General features: G+C 37.3%; 1 long non-coding RNA gene across 1 annotated transcript in view; it reads right to left on the reverse strand.

The window, feature by feature from the left end:
* Positions 1-13,702, reverse strand: part of LOC134742427 (uncharacterized) — a 273,514-nt gene that overhangs the window by 23,631 nt on the left and 236,181 nt on the right. The gene's annotated exons all lie outside the window — the stretch shown is intronic.

A 13,702-nucleotide genomic window follows, 5' to 3' on the forward strand; every position in this document is an offset into this window, starting at 1 on the left:
AAGGTCGAGTTTAATCCCTTGACGGCAAAGAACCGGGGCAATTAGCAATTAAATTGGTTATTTTATAGGTTATGTTGAGATAATGAATAGCGAATCTGTTTATGGCGAGGAAGACAGTCATACTGTGAGAAATTCCGAAGGCTATTGAGGAGTGAAAATTGGCAATGTTCCGAGGCGCGTCAGGTCTAGGCGCACGGGCGGTTGTAAAATCACCGTTAAACTTATTTACCGTGCGCATCTCGCTTTAGGCGCTGTGTTTGTTTATTTACAATGAACTGTCGCCTGCGGTATTTCCGGACCGATATGACCTTCAAACCTTCAAGAAAAGAGCGTATTCCCATCTTAAAGGCCGGCAACGCACTTAACAACCCCTCTGGTGTTGCGGGTGTCCATGGGCGGCGGTAATCGCTTACCATCAGGTGATCCGTCTGCTCGTTTGCCTCCTATTTCATAAAAAAATTGTATTGTACCTACTTGCATACAGTGTGTAAATTGAATACGGGCAATAAATCAAACCAGACATAGAACTTACCCGTGTAATCATGAATTAAGGTTTTTTTTTAAATTAAATTAACGTGGAATAATTTAGGATATTTTGGTATGGGGATAGAAATTTTCCATTTCCATAATGTTTTCTATTTTATTTTCTGTGACATTTTTCTGCTATTTCAGAGAATTTTTCCCATTCTACATCTATAATTTTAATAATTGGTATTCTATGCATGTTCTAACAATAACAGTTAGGTTAGTGGGTTTAAAAATAGGACAAGTACGAGTCGGACTCGCCCATCGAGGGTTCCGTATTTTTTAGTATTGTTATTATAGCGGCAACAGAAATACATCATCTGCAAAAATTTCAACTGTCTAGCTCATCGGTCGGTGTTGGTTCATGAGATACAGCCTGGTGACAGACAGGGGTCCCGTTTTTACCCTTTGGATACGGAACCCTAAAAACTATCAATATATACTAAATATACAGGGTTTCCTTAGCCATTGGACAAAGCCGAAATGTACATATGCATTAGGGTATTTAGAATCAGTATACCAAGTATCATAACAACCGGTGAAGCGGTTTCGAAGAAATTAACAAATTACGATAAAAACTTTGGAGCAGCCTGTATGTGTTATTAGCTCCTGAGGTAATAAATAGTATGAAACCTTCTTCGACCTTATTTCTATCTATATTATATCTTTTTTATTTCTGACATTAATAAGATTCTGACTTTTGACAAATTGTCATCATTGCCGCACATTTTCGAGCAAGTTGTCAAAAACACTGCCAATGATTAATACAATATGTTTCTTTTTGTTGTCGATCTTTGGAATTAATTTTTTTGGAAATTTATTTTTTTCTTTTGTTCTAATTAAAAAAATATTATCGTTAGAGCATTCCTGAGAAGTAACCCTACGTGGGATTTCAGGGTTTGTCCAATGGCTAAGGTCACCCACCAGGCCAGTCCACAGGCCAGGTATATATGGCGAATGTCATCTCCGAATGACCTGAATCACTAAGAAGTTGGAAATCAATTAACTTAACCAAAGATAATCAAAATTATATTCTAAATGTAAAACTTCAAGGTCGCTCTTTCCTCCTATTTGAGGGGTTAAGGCTTCGTCGCACGAGCAATATCGACTGACCTAATCCTGCATTCTAGTAAGTATACCTACCTAGTCCGAGAAAGAAAGACTGGTAACCGCACCGCGGGTAGATGGGTAGGTATATACTCGTACATACCTACAATGATTATGTTAGCACTGAGCCCGGAACCACTAGGTATGTTTGTTTGCTCGCCACTAATGCCAATATGGTTAGAGCCCACCTCGAACCGCTGTAGTTGTTTGTTTGCCTGCCACTGAAGGCTGTAAGGTTAACAAGCACACTAGGTGCACTGGCTTTATCGCCGACATAAATCAATCGCTCCTTTCAGCCTTATATATATATGTATACTCGATATACTAGGAGCGGACGGATGGTTTATTACGGGCCGATAAAGTCACAGTGCTAGACCAGTAGTAGTGGTAGTCACCTTGCTAAACGAAGATCATAATATACAGGGTGACCTTAGCCACTGGACACACCCTGAAATCCCACGTAGGGTTACTTCTCAGGATGCTCTAATGTTAATATTTTTTTAATTAGAACAAAAGATAAAAAAATAAATTTTCAAACAAGTTATTTCCAATAATCGACAACAAAAAGAAACATATGTATTAGTCATTGGCAGTGCTTTTGACAATTTGTTCGATAATGTGCGGCAATGATGACATTTGTCAAAAGTCAGAATATTATTAGTGTCATAAATAAAAGCCGGCCAAGTGCGAGTCGGACTCGCGGTCCAAGGGTTCCGTACATTACACAATTTAAACAATGTATTTTTATGTGAAACGTGAGTGAAATGTCTTTAAAAAAAACCGTAGGGGTCGGATCAAAAACTAAGTAATTAAGTCCTACTCACGCTTGACTACACATTTCTAATAGGTTTTGCTGTGATCTATAGGTAAAGATCTATTTTGTGTATTTTTTTCAAAATTTTAGACCCAGTAGTTTCGGAGATAAAGGGGGGGGGGGAATGGTCATTTTTTTGCCTATTTTCTTGAATAACTTCTAAACTGTTTATCCTAAAATTATAAAAAAACTATATTTAAGATTCTCACAATTAGCTCTTTCATTTGATATGTAACACGATGTAGTTTGAAAAACTTCATTTTTTATTTTTCTCATTTACCCTCCAAAAGACATGTACGTCTTTGGGTCACAAACTTACATATGTATACCAAATTTCAACTTAATTAGTCCAGTAGTTTCGGAGAAAATAGGCTGTGACAGACGGACAGACAGACTCACGGGCCCACATAAGGGTTCCGTTTTTTCCTTTTGAGGTACGGAACCCTAAAAAGAATTAAAAAGGTCGAAGAAGGTTTCATACTATTTATTACCTCAGGAGCTACTAACACATACAGGCTGCTCCAAAGCAAAAAATCGTAATTTGTTAATTTCTTCGTAACCGCTACACCGGTTGTTATGATACTTTGTATACTGGTTCTAAATACCCTAATGCATATATGTACATTTCGGCTGTGTCCAATGGCTAGGGACACCCTACCACCTACCTAATTAGATACCTACCCTAACCCTAGTACCTAGTAAAGGTTTGAAAGGTAGCTAGGCCGTATAATTTCTTGCATATTAAATTGTGAAACATGTAGGTACATATAGATATTGACGTTTAAAGTGGCCAAATATATCGGAACAGCTCTTAAATAAAGAGAAAAAAAAAACTGTATTTCTATGGTATAGATAACGATATATTTGGCCACTGAGAGTCACTAGGTAGTTTTGTTAATGCTACTGTACCATATTATTTCTGAAAGGTTTCTTTTTGTAATTGGAAGGAATAGTCAGGTCATATTTTTGACAAAATCGATTTCGACTGGCAAATCATATTACTTTTTGGCAACCGGGTTTTTTAACCTAATTTGACCCCGCTGAATCCGAATTTGCCGGTTGCTCGATCGAAATCCTAACCGGAAGTCCGGATTCAAAATGGCGGCCATTATTACCGACCCTAATGAGTTCCTTGTATGGAGACCCATATTTTTTAAATATATTTTTTTATAATTATTATTGTGGAAAATAGCAGTAATTCACACGTACACGTACACGTACACGTATACGTATTTTCTGAAAGTTTGGAGTACCCATCTGCTATGGTTCCAAATATACAGCTTTTTAAAGATTAAACAATAGTTATTTGTTATACAAGGGTGCAAAGTTGTATTTTACCCGCGAGTGTTTCAACACACGAGAAGTAAAATACATTTGCACCCGTGTGTAACACAAAACTTTTCCCCTCACTATAGCGAGGAAAGTGCAACATCCACAGGCGTTAGGTCATCTTCATCACTGGAATCACTTATTTTTGTACGATATTATAACAGATAACACTGGAAATTCTGATTTTTACGAGAGTCGGTGAGAAGTGTTTTTAAGTAAAAAATTTGTTGACAATGTTGACATTTCTGTTCTGACATATGAAATGTCATGATGCGTTTTGAAATTGCATCGACTCAACTTGTGCGTTCAGAATTATATTTAACATCATTATAAAAAATCTAACGTTTCCTATGGAATTTTAAGGTTTATGACTTAAAAATATTAAATAAAGCTAAATTTGGTATTTTTCATTAGATTCTCAAACCATTTATTTAATGATAATTAATATCGAATGTACCATTATTATGAGCGTTTTACGTTTTGTTATCTGTCAAGCTACTTAAACACGCTCCATTCAAGGTTAAATTACTTTCCCCACTAGTGGATAAAATGCGTTTTTCCCCGCTTGTTTTAAAGGATAAAAGACGGCTTTCCGAGCTAGTGAGGGGAAATAGTTATTTGTTATACAAGGGTGCAAAGTTGTATTTTACCCGCGAGTGTTTTAAGACACGAGAAGTAAAATACATTTGCACCCGTGTGTAACACAAAACTTTTCCCCTCACTATAGCGAGGAAAGTGCAACATCCACAGGCGTTAGATCATCTTCATCAACTGGAATCACTCATTTTTTTACGATATTATAACAAAAAACTCTCAAAATTCTGTACTTTTACGTGAGAAGTTTTAAAGTAAAATTTTTGTTGTCAATATTGACATTTCTGACGTATGAAATGTCAATGATGCGTTTTGAAATTGCATCGACTTAACTTGTGCGTTCAGAATTATATTTAACATAATTATTAAAAAACAAACGTTTGTTATGGAATTTTAAGGTTTATGACTTAAAATCATTAAATAAAGCTAAATCTGGTATTTTTTATTAGATTCTCAAACCATTTATTTAATGATAATTAATATCGAACGAACCATTATTATGAGCGTTTTACGTTTTGTTATCTGTCAAGCTACTTAAACACGCACAACAATTATATAACAATTTTTGGTTTAGGGGACTAAATCGTGCGTGAAACATGAAAATTTGAGACTTTTTTTGACAATATTTAAGGTTTTAGGTTTTTAAGTGTCAGTGTACACATTAAAATCTCGATTAATTGCTTAATAAAACGATAAATTCATTTAATATTCGTATTCTCATATTTCTCATACTAGACGCTTTTTTTCACCAATCAGTCACAGTTTCAGTCTTACTCCGCGCACATAGATTAAAGGTTTTAAATGTGTGCTAAAAGATTCAACCATCGAATAAATATTTAAATAAATAAATATATTAAAAAAATAAAGGATAATTAAAGCCCTTCGAGTGAGTTTTGTAACATAACGAGGCCTTACAACTGGGAATTCGTATTGCGGTGCGCCGCTGACGATGATATTTTCCACCTTTAAAGGACTGTATATTTTGAATCATACCAAATAAATACTCAAAATTTTCAGAATATACGTGTTATTTCAACTGTTATTCCTTGCAATAAAAAATATCAAAAATATATATATATAGGTCTCCATACAAGGAACTCGTTAGGGTCGCTATGTAGGGCAATAATGGCCGCCATCTTGAATATCTCTCTTCCGGTCAAGATTTCGATCGGGCAACCGGCAAATTTGGATTCAGCGGGGTCAAATTAGGTAAAAAAATCCGGCTGCCAAAAAGTAACAAGATTTGCCAGTCGCATCAAGAAGGAGAGCGATTTTGACTTTTTTTGTCTAGACTAGAAGTTTTTGGTTGCTTTCCGAATTAGTGTTACATACAAGTAACTTTATAATTTTGCAAACAGTAAAATATTACAAGCTTAATATTAAGTTCAGTCCGCTGCAGGAAAATAACATGAAAACTTACGAATAAAAAACTCGTTATCATGTAATTTTTGGGCAAAGAACAATAAAATTATCCGATATATGATTGACAACCTATATTTCACGCATTTTCAAAAAAACTACTAATTAATCTTATACCTACTTAAAATCAATCACGCTCATGTACCTACCTACCTACCTATAATAAATCGGTTTCAGCAAATCAAAGACGATAGGTATACCGATAGCAGCGCCACCTACCGGGTCCAATTGGTTTTTAAACCAATACTACTTAAACCTACAACTAAACCTTAAACTTATGTAGGTATACTTAAACCTTCTCCAGAATGTAACAAACACTTTTCTGAAAACCGCATCAAAACCGGTTCAGCCAAAAGCGAGACAATCGCGAACAAACATACATACATACACACAAACATACAGGTCAAACTGAGAACCTCCTTTTTTTGAAGGCGGTTAAAAATGTATAAATACCATTTCATAAACATAGGTATATACCTAACATGTGAAACTTACTAGCCGACTTCAGTAGTTACCTATTTTGAAAGGAATTAATTATTATCAAGATGTAGGTACCTACTTTTCTGTCGAATATGGAATTGGTTTGACAGTGAACATTCTGAACGTAAGTTCTGTTATAATCTACCTATGTCATATAATAGCAACTGTGTATGTAATAGATGATTAGGTACGTAACGTGTTGATACGCTACCATAGGCGGTAAAACACTTCAATGAATGGCGGAAAGACGGTGGGAAAATCAATTTAACAATAAAATTGCCGATCTTTTACTTTTCATCGATTGAGGAAAACAATGAAGATACTTTGAATTCCACTCAGCTTTGAGCAATTAAATCACTAAACGGTACCTAATCGGTAAACACTGATATTTCATAGAACGCGATAAAAAGCTCTGTAAGTACATATTAAATAATGCATATTGGTGTGAATTGCTAGATTTTTGTGGGTATAAGTACGCAGCAGATGTAGGTATTAAGTATGTAGTTAGGTAGTTAATTGATAACACTCGCTCTTACTCCCTTTCAGTAGGTACCTAAATAAAAGTTGTATTCAGATAATTTCTAACACTGAGCGCTAACAACTAGCAGTTTTTGTTGAAATTTTAACAATTTTATAGACTATGACCAAGTTTACTTTGCACAATCTTGGCAGTAAGAAGGCATACATATCCCTATAACCTCGATACTTGACATAGCACTTGGTATGAAAACTTAGCATGGCCTGACTCTACTGATCCTTAAAAAAGTCGGCAATACCAGTAGCCGGGCAATTCGCGGGAAAATTTCGTCGTCTAATGGGTAACCTACTCCGCATTACACACTACATGAACCTTAACTACCGTACCGTGAGTGTCCAACAATGTTTATTATTTATTTTTCACCTTAGCAGCTCGAACAAGCCTACTTTCGTCACTCCCTAGAGTGAGGAAAGTGCGACTTTCCTCACTCCAGGGAGTGAAACAAAGTAGCTTTTTAATTTAGTGAAGGTCATGAACTGCCACTTCATACTTTAATTACAATTTTTTTTTCTCCTTATTATTCTATGTAATTGGAATTACATTTTAACCTTTAATATGTTCTCACTACTGAGGTGAAAAATTCTGTGTGCAACACGAGAGCAAAGTTATTTTACATCTCGTGTTTTTGAGTCCCTCGCTACGCTCAAGATTCTAACTTAGAATCACTCGCTTCGCTCTTGATTCAATTATAGAATCTTTCGCTTTCTCGGGACTCAAAATAAACACTCGCAAGAAAAACCAACTTTCCTCTCTTGTTGCACAAAAACCTTTATAAACAGTCTTCGTAAACAAAGTTTCCCAAGAAATGTATGGTACTCAAATAATACGAAACATTGTTTAAACTCGTAAACCTGATTTATAAACAAAAATGTTTATAGTGAAGGACTCGCTGCTGGGAACTTAATAAATGCGATATTTTTAGCTGATAGGCACTTACCTACCGACTAGTATACCTAAGCTTAGCTTAGAAGTGACAAAAACTTAAAAGAGAGGTATTATAGATGCAGTAATGTGATAGTCGGTTTGTGTTGGATCGTATGGTCTGTGCACGCGCAGTGCTTAGCACAACGCAAACACTAACCACACGGCCCAGACCCAGCATTCCCGTAGCTTAGCTAGTACTTTATTTGGGGCTGAGCTGAATTAATAAGACGTATCTACTGAAGGACCAAATCTACTTACTAACTTGGCATGCGCGATGACCCAAAATGAGTGTTGGCTTCCAACACAAGAGCACGCCACTTTGCCCGGTTCAGACTCCAGAGCGATATCACGCCAGCTTTCGCCGACGCGCGACGCCGAGCTCACGGAGATCCCTCTCCACTCCAAGGACGAAATCTGGTCCATAAAAAACTAGAAGAGTTGGTTGGTCAATGTTAGCTGAGTAAGTCAACGCTATTGATTGTACAATAACATTAAGTATGGTGAAAATAAGCCTACTTAGAGACTATTTTTATTTTTTGTTCAAAGGAAACCAGTTCAGTATTTATTAAATGCGAAGACCATCCTTAGTCGTCACTATGCGGGACCGAGATCAGATTAAGTACGTCCTACCTACTACCTACTTTTGTGGCACACCAAGAAAATATGTGTATACAATGTGGGATACATGGCCCTAAGGGCATCTATAAGTACCTATACTCGAGAAAATTAGGGCATGTATCCTTTAGGTATGTGATAGACGCTCTTTAATTTTGTAAATAAACCATAGTACCTAAATAACATTTCTATGTATTATGAACCATAAACTATAAACTTTAAGGCTGGTTGTACATGCAAAATCGGTTCATAAAGCTTGTTATACAATACAACTATTTTCAAGTAAAATATATATATTATACGTGATAAAGCTACGCCGGCTCCAACCCTACACCTCGGACCCGAGAAGATTTAATTTCCTCCTTAATTGTAGGAGGGTATCCCAATATGGGACCGGCAACAAACTCGGCGGGACACATCTTTTCAAAACATATTATACTCAGAATGTCCAACATCATCCAACACAAAGGTCTCACAGTCTATGTCTCGCTTGCTCTTTTATCAGATGGACTACCGGATCCCAAGCTGGTGGTAGAGAAAAGCCATCTTCCCTATTAAAGTTTGGATATTTCCTAATCTCAATGGCCTCGCGCAGCATTCTGGGTATGTATCGCTTTTCCTTGGCAAGAACCAGAGGCTAATCAAACTTTATTGAGTGATTGGCTTTATCCATGACATGCTCACAGACTGCAGACCTAGGTCGACGGTGCTTGACATCAGCTATGTGTTCCTTCACCCGAGTGGAAATGCTCCGTTTCGTCTGCCCGTGAGCCCGTTTAACCCTTAAATGCATGATGTTTTCTTTTTGCCTGGAATTAATATATGCGTAACAGATTTGTTCTCTGATTCCGGGGATATTTTTTTTTATTAAAACATCGATTTCATAGCTAAATCAGTGTTAGAATTTACTCTAAATAAATCATAATTTATGTAAATTAAATATACAATTATTGGTAAAAGGTATATGAAAAATCATACTATTTATTATTATTCACAACGACGGGACTTAATCGCGTAAAATAAGTTTTAAATTCACCTCCGACGTTTCGAGGACGGCGTTGTCCTCGTGGTCTCGGAGAACATTGGCTCAAGTTGACATCAACATCTTCTAGGCGCGCGAGTTTTTCGAACTACCCGCACTTGGTCTTGTTTATTAACTTGAACGTTTAGCGCACTAGGGAGGTCACCGGGTCGACACACAACACTCACAATATTCGATTTTTCAACTTTCGATATTTGTTTTCGCTTACACTTACTAATGACTGGGAAAAATCATACTGCATTTAGAAATTTACGCTATTTGTAATATACCTATAATAAAGATTTAAATATAAAATAATTGTAAACCCCAAAAAAACCGCTCAATTACATATTAAAAATCATCAACTTTTCCAAATTTTCTCAATTTTCCGCCATTTCGTCTTAAAACAAATGTAATTTTTTAAAACTAAAATACTGCGCAAATTTGAATCAAAATAATTATACAGGACCAAATCGATTTAATCTAATTATGCATAAAATTATATGTTTTTTGTTGTGTAGTAGTATGCATTTAAGGGTTAAGCCACCAGAAGCATTATACGCCACTATAAACCTCGTGTTTTCATAGGAATTTGATGTGTACGGTGGCAATTCCGCACTGTCGCTTGCTGAGGTACAGCAGAGCTATGAATCAGAGTTATATTCAAAGATTCAAAGAATTTAATTTCCACAGAATACACGTACATACATGCAGATCATATACAAAAAAAAAACAAGACCAGTGTATTCAGTCTGCGTGCAGATACATGCAAACATTACAGAGTAGCACCTTCTAACATCAAATCATAAAGCAATACAAATATGAATATTTATTAAAAATACGAAAGTTCAATGAAAAATAGTTTGTATATAAAATAAAAAATAATAATGAATACTATAATACACCAACAGTTCAGTCTTATTCAAATCGCGGCACTATAGGTATATTTTACGAGTAGTATAAGGCCCGTTCAGAATATGGGATGACCAAATTGGCGTCAATCTTAGGCGAGTCAATGTTCTTCAATTTCATTTTTGCATCCACACCACCTGATTAAATTGACAATTTAATCAGATTAGGCGAAAACTTGCCCCGTCTGGACTGGACTTAAGATTCCGCATTAATGAGAAATTGAGAATGCTCTGATAAGTGAAGGAGTAGGTTTTCGCGGGCTTGGTTTCCGCAACTCGACTTCATATATTGCGCCTATTTTGCGTGAAGTGAAGGAGTAACAATAAAAAGTAGACGTTAATTGTTTTCGTATACATATTTACCAGCAATGGTAGCCATTCGTACGTTGTTTAGGTATGGCGAAACTTCCACACTTTGTCACTGAAAAAGTGTATGCAGGGTTAGCTTGGTCTGACCCTGCTTCAGGCGAAGGCTCGTTGAGCGATGACAAGAGTATCCCAGGTCCGATTGCGGCTAATAACTACAGTGCAAACACATTAATCACCCGGTAGCTAGTACATTACCCTGACACGAGGATCGTGTTTCGAAAATTAGACAGGCCCGTGATAGGCAAACTGCTTTTCATATCTAATTTCAAACGTATGAAAATAATAAAAAAGAACTTAAAATTTGCTGAAGAATAATGTGGTTAAATTGATCCAAAGAAATACTAGGCAGGTGAAATCTGAAAATTAATTGTTAAAAGGTAGGTATAACGTAAAAGTCCTATTGCACGACAATGATCTATAAGTTATTGAAGGTGGAATGGAAAGAATCCTTGTAATCTTCTTCTTCTTCTTTGTCCTCACCTTATCCCGTTACGCGGGGTCGGCTTTCCTAATCTTGAGGCGCCACTTTGTTCGCTGATATGCGTCGTCACTGGACAGGCCCAACTCCTTCATGTCTCTCCGGACATTCGTCAGCCAGGTAGTTACTGGCCTGCCCCTTCCTCCCTTTGCTGCAGCCATGGAAAGGCACTTTTTCACAACGTGGTTTTCGGGTCGACGCATCACATGTCCGAACCACCTTAGTCTGGATTCCTTTATCTTCTCGGTAACTGGTGCCACCTTGAAGGTGCCCCGGATATATTCATTTCGGACTCTATCTTTAAGGGTAACTCCTCCTGCCCAACGAAGCATACGCATTTCAGTAGTGTGTAGTTTTTGCTCATGTATTTGCTTCGTAGCCCACGTTTCACTACCGTATAGTAGAACTGGCCTAACGGCGGTTTTATATATCTTGCCTTTTGTTTTTATTGGCATTTTTGGGTCACACAAGACCCCTGTTAGTTCGCGCCATTTATTCCATCCAGATGTTATTCGTTGCGTTATGTCGGCTGTAATCGTGCCATCCTCAGCAATAACAGAACCTAGGTATTTGAACTTTTTTACTCTTGGTAGGATTTCTCCATCAAGCTTCAGCTCAGTGTGTGTCGTGCTAGATTTGTCAGTGCCGAAGTTGAGCACCATATACTCCGTCTTGGTTCTACTTATGTGCAATCCGTTTGGCTCCAGAGATCTCCTCCATTGATCTAAACTATCCTGTACTTCTTGTTTATTGTCTGATATCAGAGCCACGTCGTCAGCATACAATAGGTTCCACGGTAAGGGTTTCTGGATTCTCTCGGTGAGGTAATTCATGATGGTATTGAATAGTAGAGGGCTAAGAGCGCTTCCCTGATGAACCCCAACTTCAATATCAAAGCTCTTTGACATACCTGCTGGGCTTCGAACGCTTGTCTGCACGTTGCGATACATGTCTGTTATAAGCTTTATGTATCGTTCAGGAACGTTTTGCGACCTTAAAGCCTGCCATATCAGTGTTCGGGGTACTCGGTCAAAAGCTTTTTCTAAATCTATGAAGATCATCCACAATGTTTGTTTATTTTCACGAGCTTTTTCTACTAACAGCCTTATTGCATGTATTGCTTCTGTGGTTCCTTTTCCAGCAATAAACCCAAATTGATTTTCTGTACAATGAATTAAACTCTGAAGGCGCTCACTTAGGACTCGCTCCCAGATCTTGAAAGTGTGTGATGTAAGTTTAATACCCCTAAAGTTTCCGCAATCTCTAACATCTCCCTTGTTTTTGTAAAACGGGACCAATATACTTTTTCTCCAAGCAACTGGCATTTCTCCGTCGTCTAAAATCCTATTGAATAGAGTTGAGAGCCAAATCTCTCCATCGCTTCCTAGAAGTTTCCAGAGCTCTGCGGGTACATCGTCAGGACCCGTTGCTTTGTGGTTTTTCATTTTAGAGATTGCTTTCCTCACTTCTGCCGGGGTTATTTCACTGATTGGTCCTTTGGTTGGCGGTAATTCTGCTTCTTGATGTCTGGGGAATTCTTCGTTTAACAAGTTTTGGTAGTACTCGTACCATCTATCGCAGATATCCTTGTCGTTTGTGAGTAGAGTGCCTTCTCTGTTTTTAATATACTTGGTAGTTTTGAAGTCCTTAGAATCATTGTGACTACGTCTAGCCACTTTATATATATCATTACTAGTGGTTAAATCTATTTGTTTGTAAAACTCTGAATCAGCCTTATCTCTCTCAACGGCCACCGTTGTTCTTGCAGCTTTTTTGGCTTGTTTGTAATTTTCCTTATCTTCATCGGAGCCTGTATTTTGCCAGATTTTAAACAGACGTTTCTTATTAGCAACGCTATCTTTGGTGCAGTTGTTCCACCATTTGGCATCCTTTGCACTGTGCAGAGCTCCTTTGCTGACCCCTAGTTCGTGTTTAACGGTGGCTATGCAAAAAGTTTCAAAGTTTTTCCATGTTACCGATGGGTTTTCATTTTGAGGGGGATTTTTGCATAGATAGTCCACAACATGATTTCTGACGGCACTGCCCTTTTCACCCTTTAGTGCATGCCATTTGATCTTTTCGACTTTAGGTAATTTTGTCTTAATGGATTTTTTCAGTTTCAGGGCAGTTAGTAGGAGTCGATGTTGGGAGGTAAGTGGTTCCCCTGGAATAACCTTGCAGTCCTTGATGCGTTTTAAATTTCTTTTGTCTATAAGAAAGTAATCTATCTGTGTTTTAGAGTTTCCACTCTTATATGTTATAAGATGTTCATTCTTTTTCTGGAAGAATGTGTTTACTACTGCAAGGTTATGAGAGGCTGCAAATTCTAGAATAGTTTCCCCTTCCCTATTTTGTTCTCCGTATCCAAAGCCACCATGATAACCCTCATAGCCATCTCCGTCCATTCCCACATGAACCATATAAGGAATATAAGGTCTCCACATATGATTTTTTGTTCCCCTGTGGGTATAGTTGTTAAATGTGTTTGTAGTTCTTCCCAGAACTTAAGTTTCTCTGTATCTGGACAGTTTACTTGCGGTGCGTAGACGGAGACAACATTTAGGCACGGTTGTTTATC

This window comes from Cydia strobilella, chromosome 6 (assembly GCF_947568885.1).
Source record: "Cydia strobilella chromosome 6, ilCydStro3.1, whole genome shotgun sequence".
NCBI lineage: Eukaryota > Metazoa > Arthropoda > Insecta > Lepidoptera > Tortricidae > Cydia > Cydia strobilella.